Raw genomic sequence first — 17461 nt, 5'->3', positions numbered from 1 at the left:
TCGTTGTTTTCAATGAAAAAAAAAAAAACAAAAACAAAAAAACAAACAAACAAACATTTGCTATTATTTTCTCCACTGCTAAAGGTGTTATTTGAATTTTAAGTATATAATACAAAAACGACAACACAATTTCTACATAAATGATCTGCAAATGTATCCATTATGTCTGTAAGACTAATCAATAATTATTGGGTTTCGGGGTTTTAAGGAAAGACGATGCAACAAAAATATTTTATTGTTCAATCAAAGAACATTGAATATGAGTAACACAAGTCGAATTAATCAAAACTAAATTTGAGGTCTATAAAAATTACACTGTTTCTAAAGCTCCATTGCGTTAATTAAAATCAATGAATGTGTGACTAAATGATACATGGTTCTTCGGCTTTGTAGCAAACACAATGCAATGTTTAAATGGGGATATCTTGGAACAGCTTTCTTGCATATATTGAATAGTATTTAATAAAAAGCAAACTTATATTTGGATTGACCGACATAGAAAACTGGAATTCAAATACATGGAAAATAAAATATTCTTAAATTTGATTACCCTTTGATGTCGTTCCATGTCATCAATATATCGTCCGCACTATACTATGCAAAAATGGAAAAAGCCACATTGTTTTTGATATAAACAATCACACACCTTTTGATATCATATGTTTTCAAAATTAAAGCCAGTATCCTGAATGATGTATCGAACAAATAAACTCTTTAGAAACAAAAATCAGAAATGGCGTAACGTCATTTTCTGATTTCAAACATAAAAGTTACCTGCATTAAATTGGAATTGAATTGTTATTGAGGTACGACTGATTTGAGGAACGACTGATTGTGTAATCTAAAAATATTGTCTAAGTTTATTATTGTATGAATTACTAAAATATGATTTTCAATTCCAAGAAAAACAAAATAGCAGTAGAGGGTGAATTTTTCAGCGTTTTATCGAGGTAAGGTGCGTTTTACATCGTATTTGTATATTCTCGATTAGTATTTACTATTTTTACAAATTATATTTTATCATACAACATTTAAGTAAATGTTATCACCCAAGTGTGAATCGCACGTTGAGTTGTTATATTATATCTGGTGCTTCCTCTGTCTCTGACAGAGTAGCAGAACAGGTCATGCTTACACATATGGAGTACCTGATGTTATCCATATGCATATTTGTTCTACCACTGTTTGGTACGACAGAGCCTTGACAGGACAATTTAAGATAGATCATCTTTCTGTACAAATTTAAACATTGATCGGAAAATAAAGCTAAAATTTGCATAAACAATATATAAAGAAAAGAATCAATAAAATGTGAAATGTTCTGTAAGCTAAAGGTCTGCAGAGAGCCGAAAGACGGAATTTGGCAAGACGGTACAAACCGCCGAGAAGTAAATTGGCTATGGTAGGCTAATCGAATTTAACAGGAATAACGGAAGTTCCTCCGTGCATTACTGAATGAATTGGAAGCCTGATTCTCAAATACTTTAGGCCACATGTAAGTAAATCACCTTGGTAACAGAGGGAGAGAAATTCCGATAGGTACCAGTCGTGAAACGGCCGCTCTGGTAACAGATAAAGCCTTTTTAAAACCCCAAAAGAGCGGAGAAAGAGAGCGAAGAACGACGGGATAAATGGAGTAACTCAGTAACTCTAAACACATGCAAATGAAATACCACATAAATTCAGGTTTCAAGTGATAATTTTGTTATACATACTCACGCTTATGACCTTAATTCCTAGCCTAAGTCAGCGTGGCTTTTACTGTTCCGTACGCACAACTTACCCCTCTCTACATTTGTTGGCGTAACGCTTCAAATAGTTGGTTTAATACTTAGGCTGATTTGATGCATCTAATTGTAAATAACTGTAATTCAAGGTATTCGGAATATTTCTGTCCTTTTCCGTAATGTTCTCTCTCCGAAATAATGCATTGGAAACCCTCGTAATGGGGAATCGGGTATTTCCCTTATGTTTCAGGATTAGTTCAATTTCTTATTTTGCAGTCACAACGTTCCTATATCTTGGTCTGTCAATACCTAGCTCATTGATCTAAACAATGTTTTCTTGTTTCACTTTATACTCCCGCCTCTCAAGTACCCGACATTTAAAAAAAACATATGTGTACTTCCACGGATTTGCGATATATACATTTTGATATTTCTTCATTAAGCCTCTAGAGAAAAAACCTAATTTATTACTTGACAGCTTTATTTCGACAAAAAGTGACCTATTACATAGTGCCACCTGGGAGACTGATGCGAGTCCATAAGTCACATTTTAGCAGTGCAATATAGCCGTAAATGCCACATGTATGTACGATAGTACATAGAAATCCCAATCTTTGCTTTTAAGAGCAACGTTACCTTGTCATGTATGTAGATAATTCGTTTGCGTATTGTACTTATCAATTTATTATAGAAAAAAAACCTGTGGACTCCCCTTGACGGAGACTTAACTTGCGTTTTTTTGTTTACATACGCAATAGTATTATTGCAAATCTTAAAGGTAATGTAAATATAATTTCATACAAAGCCGCTACATGTCAAAATGATTTTTTTTCCTAAATTTCAAAAAAGTACAACCTACAAAGAAGAAAACAAAACACTATAAAACTCTCAATATGACAATATAACGAGTAAAGCAGCAAACTTCACAAACACCAAATGGCCCTTTTTTTCCAGCTCGAGCTTGAAACGAGATAGACTGGTTCAGTTTGAGGGATCAATCGATCTTGCACCTTAATTTTTCTCACTTCTCACTTTTTGGGCATTTCGTGTTATTAAGGTTGAAACTGTTGAAGTGCATGCATTTCAGTTTTAAGAACAATTCGCCATTCATAAATGCTGACAATGACGTAACAAGTGAATGACGTAAATATTAAAACGAGTAATCAAGGGAACCAAGGTTATAGCGGTAATCAAAAGAATGTTATCCAGGAACAAAGACCTGACAAGGAAAACAGACATACACAACAAAGAACATAAAGTAACTAAAATCATACATACAAAGTAACAAAAGCAAATGAGCAACTCGGACTCCACTAAAAACTGGGAGTATTGGCCAAGTGCACCGGTAGGGTAAGCGTCCTCTGCTTTTCTAGAAACACCCGCCAAGTTGCTCATAAAAAAGTCAAGTCAAACTTCTGTAGTTATGACGTCAATCGATTTCTAAGTATAGGTCAAGATATGATGCTGACTTCATAGCGTCTGTAGTATCCTTTATCTCAAGTTCTTTAGGGTAGATGCGATGTATCAAATTCCCGCAATTAGGATTGTTTAAAGATAATACGTCATCTATATAGCGGAAACTGAGATTGAAGGATCTAGCCAAACGATATTCTTTCTTTCTGATCAGATCAGCTATATAGTCAGCCTCATAAGAGTGAAGGAATAGGGCAGCAAGTAAAGGAGCACATTTTGTTTCCATTGGAATGCCGACCGTTTGTTGAAAAATACGTCCACCACACTGGACAAATATGTTGCCAATTAAAAATTCCAGCATTTTGTAAACATCTTCCTCTGTATTTTTGGAAGATGATTTGGAATTATTTCTTACAAAGTATGAGGAATCTCTACCAAGAACTATATATTTGTATCTAGGTGTACCATCTTCTTTTTTTTTAAAAACAACGATGTATAATGTTTTTAAGTTGGGATTTTAACTGAGTATGGGGAATAGAAGTATACAGTGTTAAAAAATCTGTTGTTTTGAGATCATAGTCTTGAACTGATTGTCTCCAAAAGATCTTTCGAATTTTTTCAGGATCCACATTGAATTAATACCATTACGGGAGTAACAAGTGTTGTGGTAAGACTGCAGACCCTCTTTGACAGTTGTGAGTTTAGAAGTTAAAGGTTTTGAAAGAAGTTTGGTGGTACATTTTGCAGATCCAGCTATAAAACGTTGTTTGTATGGATTCTTGTGGAGTATAGGAATCCAGTATATAGACGGTAAATCACAATCATCGTCCTTGGTAGAGAGACCAAAAGAGGATAGCACAGATTTATGGTTTTCCACAATCTCTTCTTTGAAGAGAGTGGTACCAGTATAGGTCTGATCACTGCTATTATGTTCTACGTCTACCTCTGATGATAAACATTTGATGTAGAACGTTTTGCAGACAAAACAATGTTGTTTTGGGCTTTGTCTGCTGGTACGACAAAATATATGTCATGTATAATAGACAATGTTTTTGCTACATCGGGGTTTTTGAAAAATGAAGTAGCCTTGGCACTCATTGACCTACTTAAAACTTTCATTCGTTTCAACATTAATTCCTCACGGCCTTTAACCACTCTGACAGAGAATCAATGTCTTCTTGTTCTCGTTTTATCCATTTTCTTGCAGTCCTCGATGACATCCATAGGAACTTTAAAGTTATAATTCCAATTTATGGAGCGTAGTTCACGGTACTTGGGACATTTAGAAAGGATATTACGCAGCGATTCGTTTTCGATAACGGTTAAATCTCCCGTAACGACCTGACCAGAAGGACCATATTTGAATGGAGAGGTTTTGCAAGAACAGTCAGGTGGTTTAGCCTTGAAGTCCGTGAGGTTCTGCAATAGCCTTTTATAATTGAAAATTTTGGATGCAATGGGTGAAGTATAGGAATATGAAATAATTGGTAAGGATTTATCTTTAAAATATGGGGGAATTTTGTTGGTAACGTTTTTGTGATGGAGGATGTTAACCAAATTAATTGCATCTATACCTTTGTTGACAAACGGTAGTGGAAGAAATGATCGTTTTTCTTCATCTTGACTTTTCACACAAACTGGTTAAAAGAGTCTGTGGAAACCAATATCCAAAATGATGGCAGCAAGTCTGTATACTGATGAGGTAGGGTCAGAAACAGGAGTGTCAAGACTTGTTTTGTAAAGGGAGTGTAGTAGAGTGAGAGGTATAGAATAAAGTTTGGTTCTAATGTGATGAAGTCCAAGAGGTTTTTGTATGAAAGGAAGGAGATCATCTATGGAGACATCATGCAACTTAGGTGACATATAGTGACGATGACCCAGACTCCTGTCCCGTCTTGGATTTTTGTCAAATAAATTCATCCCATTTATGCTATTGTTATATTGGCTTGAAAGGTTTCCTATACTTTTGATGTTGTCATTGTATCCGTAAGGTATTGCAGTACCTAGTCTGCGTAACCTCTCTTTCCCTAAGATACTTTTTACTTAGAACGGGACTGAATAATCCTGTTGATTAAAGTGTTGATAAACTGTCGGGAATATGGTGGTGTTAATTCCCGAACAATGTCCGCACATTCTCTTATTCTTGCTTGGAAAGAACGGTACTCGATTCCGGATTCAGCGTTAAATTACTTGAACTTTCATTAAACTCGCTTTATTGTTTACCCCGATAACTAGTATGCATTGCAGGTTATTTTCCCCTTAAACTGCTGATATTGTCTTTATTGTCATTAAAAAGCTCAAGAAAACATTTCTTTTATATAAATATGATCATTAAGAACGATTAAAATCAAACAATTTAAGAAAACATGTAATTAAAACATGTAATTGTTATGCGACATAAGTGGTAAAATTAGGTCATTGCTACCATTCATGAGCCATTCAGAAGTAAACGAATACTAAAGAGATAATTATCCCGGCTTCGTCCTGCGCCAAACCATCAATAGCTATGGAGAATTAGTTTAAGTACAGAACCGAAACTTTTTTATTTTGATAAATTTTCTCAAGGTTCACAAAACTTACCACCGTACCAGCACTGTCAGTATGATATGTAATTACCCTACGCAATTTTATCATTTTAATGGCACATTCTGATAATGTAACCTGACTGACAACGCTTAGATATTCATGGCTTAGTGTTCACACTTATTACTGCTCGTATAACAAATGTCATATTTTCCAGAAACTAATATATTTTTGTTTTTAAATATTTGTTTATTTCTATGTTTTCGAATTCCAAATGATTATGAAAAACGACCCTTTCCTAAAATCTATTTTTACACGTATTTTCAATGCACAATATAAATTTAAAAAACATCACATTTTTTCGGTTCCAAAACATATTGTTCAAGACACCAGAATGAAATTTGAATCTGAATTTACTGCATAACAAATGAACTTTTGAACGTTTATTGATGTCACTGACTCACACATAATATTGATAAATATTCTCTTTAAAGAATGTCACTGATCTCACAGTTAGCGTAAATGAGGAAATACCGTGGTTAAACAGCCTCATCAATTTCCATGTCGTGTTTTTCCAATTCCCTCCTAAATTTGTATACTTCCATTTCCTTAAAAATAATATAAGGATTTTAAAAAGTGCAATTTGAGGTTAATACATTGTAGTTATGTAAAGGAGATATAAAACGAATGTGCCATTTAGCGCTTTCAAATAGTATTTGTACAAATATGAAATGAGAAAAAGAACAAACAAAGTAATAGATCTGAATTTACTGGGATGTTAAAGCAAAAGTATTATGAAACCGTCCATCCGTCTGTCTTTTTCTATATACTCTGGAATCAGCAGATTTAAGCATACTTAATGAAACGTGTGCTCCTGACAAAACAAGATTTGCGAACTATCGGTGGAACACTTGTATTGATTAAATTAATATTGAAAGTGTTTTCTAATTTTTGTATATGTAATCACTTTATTATATTCTGTTAAAGTGTGTAATTTTCACGTATAAAGTGAAACGTGTTTTAATATTCAGAATGTGACTGCTGCCTTATAGTACAATAGTAGAATAATAATTATACATGTTATTGAATTACATAGTTTAAAAAGAGTATTTGTACTTGTAAAGTTAAACAAGCCAACCATATTTCTTTCCAGATAAACAAAATGTTCAGTTAGTACATAATGTATTCTCCATTGATAAGAAATATGTATATACACATTAAGGTTAAACCCCCCCCCCCCCTACCACAAAAAAAAAAAACACGCCCCTAGGTTATTCTAGACCTTTGTCTACTACTAACTAGTCTAATTTGTCTCTTTTGCTGAAGTCAACTCTATAAAACCTTTTGACTTTTTCAACATGATATACTACCTTAACCCATAATAAATTGAAACCCCGTCTGAAATTAATCAATCACAAAGCATTTTACTCCAATAATGCAAATCTTCAAACTTGATGTTTCAGGCCAATATTCCTCATTGACATAGTTTACCATTAAAAACAAAAAGGAAAAAAAAGTTCCTACATCGAGCGACAGGTGACAATATTCTATAATTTCTCCTTGACGACATACTTGTCACTTTTGGAGGTCACTTAAACACAAATTATCGGTCTCCCAATGGACACTTATTGTGCCCCTTCTGGTCCTAGTCGATATATTGCTCCATTCATTTGAGTCGGTGGAGTTCCTATTGATTTTGTGAAAGATGAGTTGGTGAAAAAGCTTGATCCCTTAATTTCACATATCGAAACATTGGCGATGTTTTTTTTTCAATATATTATACTACACTTGGAAATGGAATTTGTTTATTTGTCCACCGGAACTAGATATTTAAGAGATTACTGACACATCTTTCTCTGCGTTATTTTGCCCCAAATACGATAAAAAGTATCATTTTAGTAACAAAATATTTTTGACAAACAGCACGATTTTGACTTTAAAATTTTGAAGTTTTTTTTCTTGTGCAGCTATACTCTAGCTTCCCCTACATTGTTTTATTTGTCTCAGGATTTATGTAACTTCAGAGCCAGATGCGACTATTCTGACTTTTCATGCATTGCCATTACCAGAGATGCAGGCTTTTGGACCTAGTTTATAACAAAAAAAAATAAAAAAAATAAAACCTTTAACAGATATTGATCCTATCATTTATATTTTACCAATGTTGATTTAAGGTAGTAGACCTGGGGTAAAGGAGTTTATCCAAATTGAAAGGATTTTAGTCACTAGAGGGTTTGAATGACTCCTAATATGCAGGCTTCACAGTAATACTGATGTTAGAGGGAAATAACTCCAAGAAAGGGTTCAACTTCTAGAACAAAGATGCCAGCCTCAATGAATCTGCTCTTTTGAAGTATTGATTAAATGTTCCAAATGAGTGCATTGAGGAATATATTTATAAGATGGGAAAACGTTTGAAATGATACCTTTTTACGCAAACCAAGATTCCTTAACATATAATATTAGAATTTAAATATGAAATGATCTCTGTCAAGAGAGAGTACTGCTAACCAATAACATTCCCAGTTTTATAACTCATTTACCTTTTAGAGTTTAAACATATACATTTTCTATAATTCGTTATAAGACTTTAAGCTTTCTATTTTCTTTTTATTTGCTTTGTTCAGCATATGACTCTATCCAGCATTGAACTAAGTTTAGCATATAAGTTTGTCCCTTTGTGCAGAAGTATACATATAAATGCTCTTTCGTCCATATAAGTCATCATAATTTTCGTACAAAACTGATATTATATAAATAGTTCATACAATATCAGTTTTGTACGAAAATGTAATTATGATTTTTTTGCAAAATGGAGGTTTTTGTATAAGCCAATGGGTGAAAATTCATCCCCCTCTTTTTAGTTATATTGGTAAATTGAAAGCCTAGTATCTCTTCTACAAAATGGAAAGAATAAAATTCGATTTAAAATCTGATGTATTATTCCTTTTTTTGTGTATTTGACTTGATATTCAGTTACTTATTTAGATATTGTCACAATGCCATTAAAATACCAGATATGGTACAGTTTGGCCAATGATTCAGATTTAAAAAAAATAGCAATATTTCTGTCTTCATTGTTCAAAATCTGCACGGTGAATTTTCTCAATAAATGACAAATGATGTGCCCCAGTTAGTGTAATATCATGTAAAAAGAAAATGTTGTGGGTACCCCAGGTCTCCTGCCTTAACGGTATAAAAAATACAATAAATATAAACATTATGAATTGTAGAATTGTTGTTTCATCGACAGATTATAAGCTATATTTTTTGGAGTATTAAACATATAACAGAGAATCCAACTTGACATTATTTTTTTGTATTAAATTCATCCATTTTAAAGTTTAAATAGCTTCTGTTGAAATATTAGTTTTTCTTGTATTTAATAAAATTTCCGTTTATAATGTTTTTGCAATGAACTTTCTCCTATTTGAGTTTAAATGGGAATACCCCGTTATATATTGATCGACGATTGGTATACTGCAAAGCCGACTTTGTTATTTTATTATTTTGTTTTTACTATGCATGCTGTGTTATGGGGATGGATTGGCGGCTGGTATGCCCTGAATCAGAATGATGTGTCCGAATTAGGTTCATGCATGCATGCAGGCTGTAACATCTGTGAGCTTAGTGTGTTGGATCAATAAGAAGCATCGAATGTTCAATGGGTCATTCGTTATCTTCTTTAAATGCATTAAATAACCGTGATTAATTAATCAGTCTGCCCATATAGTCTATACTTCACCTAAAGGTTCATAGAAAATAACGTTATTTGAAAAATGTTATTAAATCCTAAATTAAATATTTTATTCTTAGAGACTTATTTTTTATATTTATTAATTTTTCTATTTATTTATTTATTTATTTATTTATTTTATTTTATTTTTTGATAAAATGGTTCATAGAACAAAATAAATGTTTAAAGATAATGATTCTTTGACCTTCCGGTAATTTGGCTCAGGATACGTTGATGTTTTGCGTGTGCCACATCTTGTTTTCAATTACCCAAAAAGTCTAGCTTATTTGTACTAATAATTACTTGTTATTATGCAATTATATTTCGCATCATCAATGCGTGACTATTATGTTTCGTTTTTAATTATAATTATAATTGTAATAGCGTACGTTTTGTTAAAAGTAATGACCTAACAGAACATCTTATCACGTTTTTACATGAACTCAAATCGTGAGAACATACGTCTCTGAAGAGAAGACATAAATAACGTGTTGTTCCGCGGCATTCACATGATCCTCGGGAAGTCATTTATAGTATATGTTTCTGATGGGAATGTGTTGCCAGTAGAATCAATTCTATGTAACTTTAATTAAAAAATTAACATCCTTTTTATTGTTTAACAACTTGGAAAACGTTACATATAGATTCTCCTTCATTCTCTTGGGGATTAGAGGATTTCTCTACTCGAGATAGTTAAATTTTAAATTTTAATCTATGAGCTTTTGAGGGGACAAATTCATTATACCCCGAGAGAAATGTGGAAGAATCTGTTTCTCCCATGAATAAAACCATAAAAAATAAATTAAACAACACCCTAAATTCTCCCAACATCAACTACGTCATCAAGGAACTCCCCTCCAGAGTGGTAAGCGTGGTAACCGTGGGAGTCTTCATGCGACATTTTAATTTCCCGGCATGTGGCGGGAATTACAAATGTTGAATTACTCGCTCGTGCGGTGTGAATGAAGCCTATGAATGGAAGAAAATGGATTTATTTGCAAATCGAAGAGTATAGAATCTAAAATTGAATAATTTAAAATATATGAAAGGAAATAAGGAAACGCAATAATATATGTTTCAGTGCACTGAAGTCCAGAGCTAGAGAAACACATTTTCAACGCATTGAAAGTGTAAAATATATTCAACGAAGCGATTGATTATCAACTAATATATATGAATAATTTAGCGCAGTCAAGTCAATATTATGCCACGTATAAGTGGTCAATAAGCATTTAGCATTTTTTAAGGTTCTTGATTTTGTCTAATACATATCTATTTGATTTCCAGTAAAGCTATGGAATTCTCACGAGCCTACATGAATCTATATTCAAGCAACCAGATTAATCATCAAATGAAAACATCTGAAAAGAATATTTAATAAAATATTTACCTTGAACATGTGATGTTTGCTTTACTGGCAAAGTTTCTTAACTTAATTGTTTATAGCCTTTAAATAAGGAATAAAATTAAAAACGCCCAACATTAATCTGAAACAAGATTTGTTTTTTTGTCTATAGCATTTGCTATCAATAGTCATCGGTAAGATTCAGTCGATCTGACTATAAACTTAAACAAATCGTATAAAGAGTATAAACGGAAACTTAAGCTTGCCATTTGGTTTCACTAATTGTTCTTACACAAGCGCAATTGTAGACATATGTATATATCGAACTCCCACAGCATGAAATAATTTGTTTTTGTCTTGCTTAGAAAAAGACAGATGTTTTTCAAAAAGAAATACTAAAACGTTGTTTACATTTATATGGTTTAAGTATTCGTCTTCTTAAAACAATGCAAGTTTGGTATTTAAGTAGCACTCCAGCTAAGAATCATGTAAAATGTGATACATTGTTGGAAAGCCTACATATTTTTATTTTTGATATCTTGTTTAAAATGCTTCAGTAAACAGAAATTAACATTTGGTTTCTCATATAACCCCGTGCTCATAGGAGATAAAAAAAAATGTATAGAATGCTCTGTAGAATTCAAAAGTAAGGGAGATAACTCTGTAAATGACGCTGAAATACAATAGAATCTATTGGATTTTCAATGTTGATTATCTCCTAAGTAATGACAGGGGATAATTACACATTTCATAATATAGACCCATAAAACAACTTAATTACAAAAATAAAAAATATGTAGCCTTTTTTGGGGTGTATCCCATTTTTCAGATATTGTATGATTCTTACAAAGACAGCTACTTAATTTAATTCAAAATCAAAAACGGTAAAGTGTGGAGTTATTTTACCTTTTTCAATTGATAGATGGGAATGTTTATATTCGGTCGTCTAAAGAAGGTTATGTTAGGTGAAAGTTAAAATAGTTTGTGTTGTTAAACACAGCGCAAGCTTTTTGTTTGAATCCTATGGCCTTTTTGACACTCAAAATATTAAAAACAATGTTGAAATTCAATGCATTGCATTATTGTTCACTTTGGATCAGCCAATCAAAACACAATATCAAACAAAACTACAAAAAAAATAATAATCAGACTATCAAAACTACAAAAAAAATATCAAACTAAACCTGATTCTTAAACTTACTTATACCTAAGTGGGTACAATGTGGTAAGGTGGTGGCTTTTATTAGCCGTTCGCTCTAACATTAGGTTCTAAGGCAAGTGCAATAAGGATGTGTACTTTGGTAAAACAATGTGAATTGCGTCCACATTATCTAGTAATTCCAACAATGATTCGGTTGCAGAAAAAAAGAAATATAGTTGTCACCATTGATTAAAATAACTGTTGAAACTTATTATTGTTCTTTTATTAACATTGAAATATATATATATATAGATATATATATAAGTAAAAAACGACAGACTAAAAAGTAGTTGTAATTTATTATATAGAAGATACTTTATTATTGTGCTCCGTGCTTATGTTTAAGTGCTGATCTTAGTGAGTACCAAGATGTACCTTGGGAGTTGAAGGAAGGAATTTCTCGTCAAGGCATGTTATTTATTTATTGTTTTTACTATAAGGTTAAAGAAATAAAATCAGATTAACAAAAGCTTTTTGAAAGACGAATTTCAGTGGTTAACAACTTGCAACAGACGTGTTTAGAAATCTGATTCAGCAGTGAGATTGGAGACCTTGTGTCTAAATGTCCGAATACTTACTTTTTAAGGGGAAATCATATTGTCTTGAATTGTTTCTAATGATAAAAGATTTTATAACTATCGTCGCATGCAAAGCTACATGTAACGGTATACCTTCAGTCAAACCGGAATAGGTGTCAGACAGATCCGCTTATATTGGCCCGGGAAGTGAATTCAAAGTAAATGTATCCTGTAAATTTTTTAGTCAAGTCAGATTTGTGAGGATCCAAGTAAAAATGTATGGTTTTTTTTTGTTTTACTCGTCCCATAAAAGGTAATTGTGGCTCGATTAGCAATATAAAATGTTTCTTGCTGTCTCCTTACTGTAATCGTTACGTTTTGGGCAAAATTGTACCTTAAACTAAGAATTTGTGACCCTGTGAATGAGTCGTTGAGTATTATTAACATTCACATTGGCGATCTAAAATGAGAACACGACCAAAATCAGAGACACCTGTCAGCAAATTTCATTCTTCATCAAAGTTACAACTCATTCTGTATAAACTAAAAACTTCGATATCAAATCGATACAAATCACTAAGAGAGAATGTATAGTCACAGTTAATGCCCCTGAAAGAAAACACATCCTTCTTACGAGAGGAATTAACTTAAAAAACAGATCCATAAACATGATCGATATGCAAAAGCAAGTTACAAACATGACAACAAAAGACGCTCCTTGTGAAATGAACGATATGACAATATATGGTTACATATCGAAGTATGGAAAAGTAGTCCAAGGATCCATGAAAAGGGGTACAGTTAAAGTAACAAACATTGAAACCGGCATTCTGATGTCCAACTGATAAATTGTGTTCCTGTTATTCCAAACACTACTAAATTTGAAAGGTTCGACGTTTGACTATTCGCTGACAATAATGCCTTTATTGCTCAAAAAACCGACAAAGCTTCCTACAAATCCGTCCAAAAGCCCGCGTGTAGAACTCCAACGGAACGTAAATGCTATAGATGGAACTGTTTGACGCATACTATTAAGGGCTATCCTTATACTGACATTGTATGTTACTGGTGCGGCGTGGAGGGCCACGGGGAGTCAATGCGAGTTGGAAGATCGAAATATATACGGCGATTATATACATGATATTGGGGTAGGACGGAACGCTAGTCGTATAGATGATAAAACTTCAGCGGACGTACATACAGAGCACAACAAATAAGTACACAATAAAACTACTACATCAGTGCAGAAAAATTAAAAATGAGTCAATCCCAATTCCCGAACAGTCTGTCATTCTTGGTGCAGAGTGCAAAAGAATTGACTTTGAACAAGAGGGTGATGATGAAACTTGGCAGTTTCATGAACTACATTAGAAAACATTTAAATGTTATTGGACAAGTCAGATTCAAATGTGGAACCAGAATCAGTGAAAAATGATATAGCGAACTTGGGTACAAATGACATTAACACCGTCAAAAATGAGTGAGAACAAGTCATTGTAAATCTCACTAATTGTGCAGATAAGGTAAAGGAAAATATCAGTCGGCCACAATAGGTATTTGTAGTAGATGCCTAGAAGAAGCAAGAGTGCTTACATCCAATACCTAAATCAGAATGCCCAGTTTGTTAAAAATTTTACTAGAAAACTATGTAAAATAGTCAAATGTTACAATTCATCGTTTTGTAGTCAGAGTTTACACCAAACATTGTACCAAACAAGGTATTATATGATGAAATCATCCCACAGGGATCCACATTACTGGTGCTGAGGTCATCATAGATATTTTCTGTGATTTGATGCATGCAAGTGCTGAATGTGAATATAAAAACACTCCAAGTAAAAAAGGATTCCTAGCTCTGAACCATCTACACCAGGTTCTGTCAGTAAACAAGCTAAAAAATCAAGATAAAATGTTCCCCTACAGCTATGTCATACATGTACAGGTCTTTAAAGGTCAAAATTGTTTACATATTTTGTTTTGGTTCAAATGTCAAGGTGAATATGGTTAACACGTGCTTATTGATTGTATTGGTTTTATTGGTTGTACTTATATTATGATCTCCCTAATAACTTAAAATGTTAATTGTGTGGTAGATGATAAAAAGCAAACTGCAATTTTCAATTGGTGTAAATAAAACAAAACCGATATAATGCCTTCAAGAAACGCATAGTTCAAATGCGGTAGAAAGTAAATGCGCCCACGAATGGGTTGGCAAGGGTTTATGGTGTCACAGAAAACAGTAAATCAAGAGGGGAGGTTATTTTATTTTATGATAAATTTAACCATAGCATGGAACAAACTTGTTGTCATGGAAGGGCTATTTCATGTTGAGTTAAAACTGCTAATGAACTATATTTTTAAATATTTTTTACAAATAAGCTCCTAACATACCTGGAGACCGCAGACGTTTTTTTTATATTTGTAAATGCGGGGGGAGGTGTAATTTACTCGACGATTTCAACTGTATGTTTAAAAAATAACTAGATCGAAAATATGTGCTAAACACCGACGGGATCCTTGTCAAAATGTAAATTACGGAACCGCAGCGCGGACCGGGTATTTTGAAAATGAACTACTCTGTGGTACATTCAAGTGAATTCAAAAGCGCATTTGAAACGTTTTAGAGTTCATGGATGCTCAAAAAGGGTGATTTAAAAACTTTTTTCGAATGATGGGAAGCCACCAAAGTTAAAATCAAGAGTCTTTCTATTAAAGTCTCCAAAAGATTGAATATTTCTGAAAAGGTAGTTAAACAATGTAAATGAGAAGTAGAAAATATTGACAAAAATGAACCTGACAAAAATGATAAGATAGTTACTTACAAAAATAAAATAAAAGAATATTATAGTAACAAATATGATGCAGCTAGGAGAAGATACAAAGTAAATTGGTATGGAAAGGGGGAGAAATCCACTAGAAAAAAGAAGGGGAAGTGAACACTTTGGACAAAGGGAAGAACAGGTAATCGGGATTACGGAAAGGGTGTAGACGCCACTTAAGAAGCACTATTAGCTTTTTGTAATAATCTCTTTTCATCAGAGTAATGGGATAATGATGCAGCAGACACATTGTTGCAAAACGTAGATAAGAATCTAGGAGAGGAAGACAAATATTTTTGCGAACAAGAAATAACCTCGGATGAAATCCTAAAAGCGCTTAATTAACTTAAACCAGAGAAATTCCCAGAAGAGGATGGGATAGTAAGCGAGTTTTATCAATTTTATTGGTACTTTATAAGAGATTATTTTTATAGTGTGGTTAACGAGATACTAGATAAAAATGCATTGTGTGACTCCCAATACAAAGGAGTAATTACACTTATGTTCAAAGCTGCGGAAAGGTAAGATATTGTTTTTGGGTGTATAGAAGTGATCAAATTTAGACAAATACCTTTATCTAATAAAACGGAAAAAAATCAATAAGCAAGACTTTCAAAGTTTTGGGAATTTATGAAAAAGCCAGTGCATGAATTTGAAAAAAAAAAACAGTATGTACTTACGCACATGGAGGAATAAAAAGCAACATATACAAAGATAAAATGGACTAAACAACCAATAAAAGCACTCGGATTTCATCATTGGTATGGTGTACATTTAGCCAGAGTTTGGCTAGAGAAAATAAATAATATAAAGAGCGGTTTATGGTTTGAAAATCAAGATTTAACTTTTTCTGGCAAAGTACTCATCATTAAATCTTTCGTATTATCTGTATTGGTTTTGTTTGTTTGTTTGTTGGGGTTTAATGCCCGAGCAGCAATATTTCAGCTATATTCAGGCGATGAACATGAAGTGATGATAAAATGAACATGAAATGATGATGAAATGAAATATGGGATGGGACACAAGGATAATGGAGTCGACAAATTTTGATTGCCACCAGAAATAGGGGGAGGTGGGTAGGGTCGGGTTCCTACTCCGGGAGAATACCACTGTAGGGGTTTTTAACGTGCGAGGAACGTGATATCTTTCCCAACACGGTGCACCACTATGGCTGGCGATCTGGTTTTCCGTATTATAGCCTGACAACCCCATGTAACACACCAGGGGTACCCCATTCCACCACCTGGGGCACACAACCTAGTTGCTCTGTGGGCAGAGCGCCCTAGCCCCCGGCTAGGGTTCTGAGCACTATTTAGTCGCCTTTAACGACAAGCTTAGCGCTTCTGCAGGTCTATTCTTTTGTCAACCGGACCTGCACGGGAATATATATGTTGGATATGAGATTGAAATAAGAGGTATATCAGAAAAATACGACACAAATTATTTCATTTGCACATGTCCATATGAAGTTTGTCTAGAACAAATGATAATGTCTTAATATTATAAAAATCTTGGGTAGAACTGCAAAAACTACACAACTCTTACTAAACCTCTAGAGCCCCGTGCAGGTCCGGTTGTTAGATTTTCATGTATATAAAAATATCATTTAGATGTTTTAAGTCGGAAGTGTCGACCAGATAAACCAATAACTGTTTGCATATCAACATTTGTCTTTTGGCTATCTGCAAACAACATCGAACTTAATTTCAAAACAGAATTTTCAAATACATGTTACTTGCAAAGTCGCATTAATGCAGTTGTACTTCAGAACACATCTATTTACTTCTTATTTACCAAAATTATTATCTTTTGAAGACTGCTAACTTCCATCAAGATTGGAAGATAATATTTTTTAAAAATGCAGACAATTATCTTGTATGCAGATTCGGTGATCAAAACATTTGACAAAGTCAACGACCGCAAACCTGTCTTTGAACTACATTGTATATGTAATGTGATCTATAGAAAATTATAAACAAAGCATACGCTCTAAAAATTGTTTACTTTTTATTTTTTTAATGCACTGACGGGAAATCTTTTTTTATTGGTCAGATGTACTTCTTTCCTCTGATTGTGTGCATATTTTTTTTATACCTTTCGTACAGGTCAAAACGTTTGAAAAAAAAAATAATCGTCAAATCATTCGACGTGGTTGTGACGTTATTCGACCTTCTTTAGA

Source organism: Perna viridis, chromosome 6, assembly GCF_037379345.1.
Source record: "Perna viridis isolate PV_CMFRI_1.1 ecotype Kerala chromosome 6, ASM3737934v1, whole genome shotgun sequence".
NCBI classification, from domain to species: domain Eukaryota; kingdom Metazoa; phylum Mollusca; class Bivalvia; order Mytilida; family Mytilidae; genus Perna; species Perna viridis.
The sequence above is the reverse complement of the archived record's forward strand: the minus strand, read 5'-3'. Positions refer to the sequence as shown.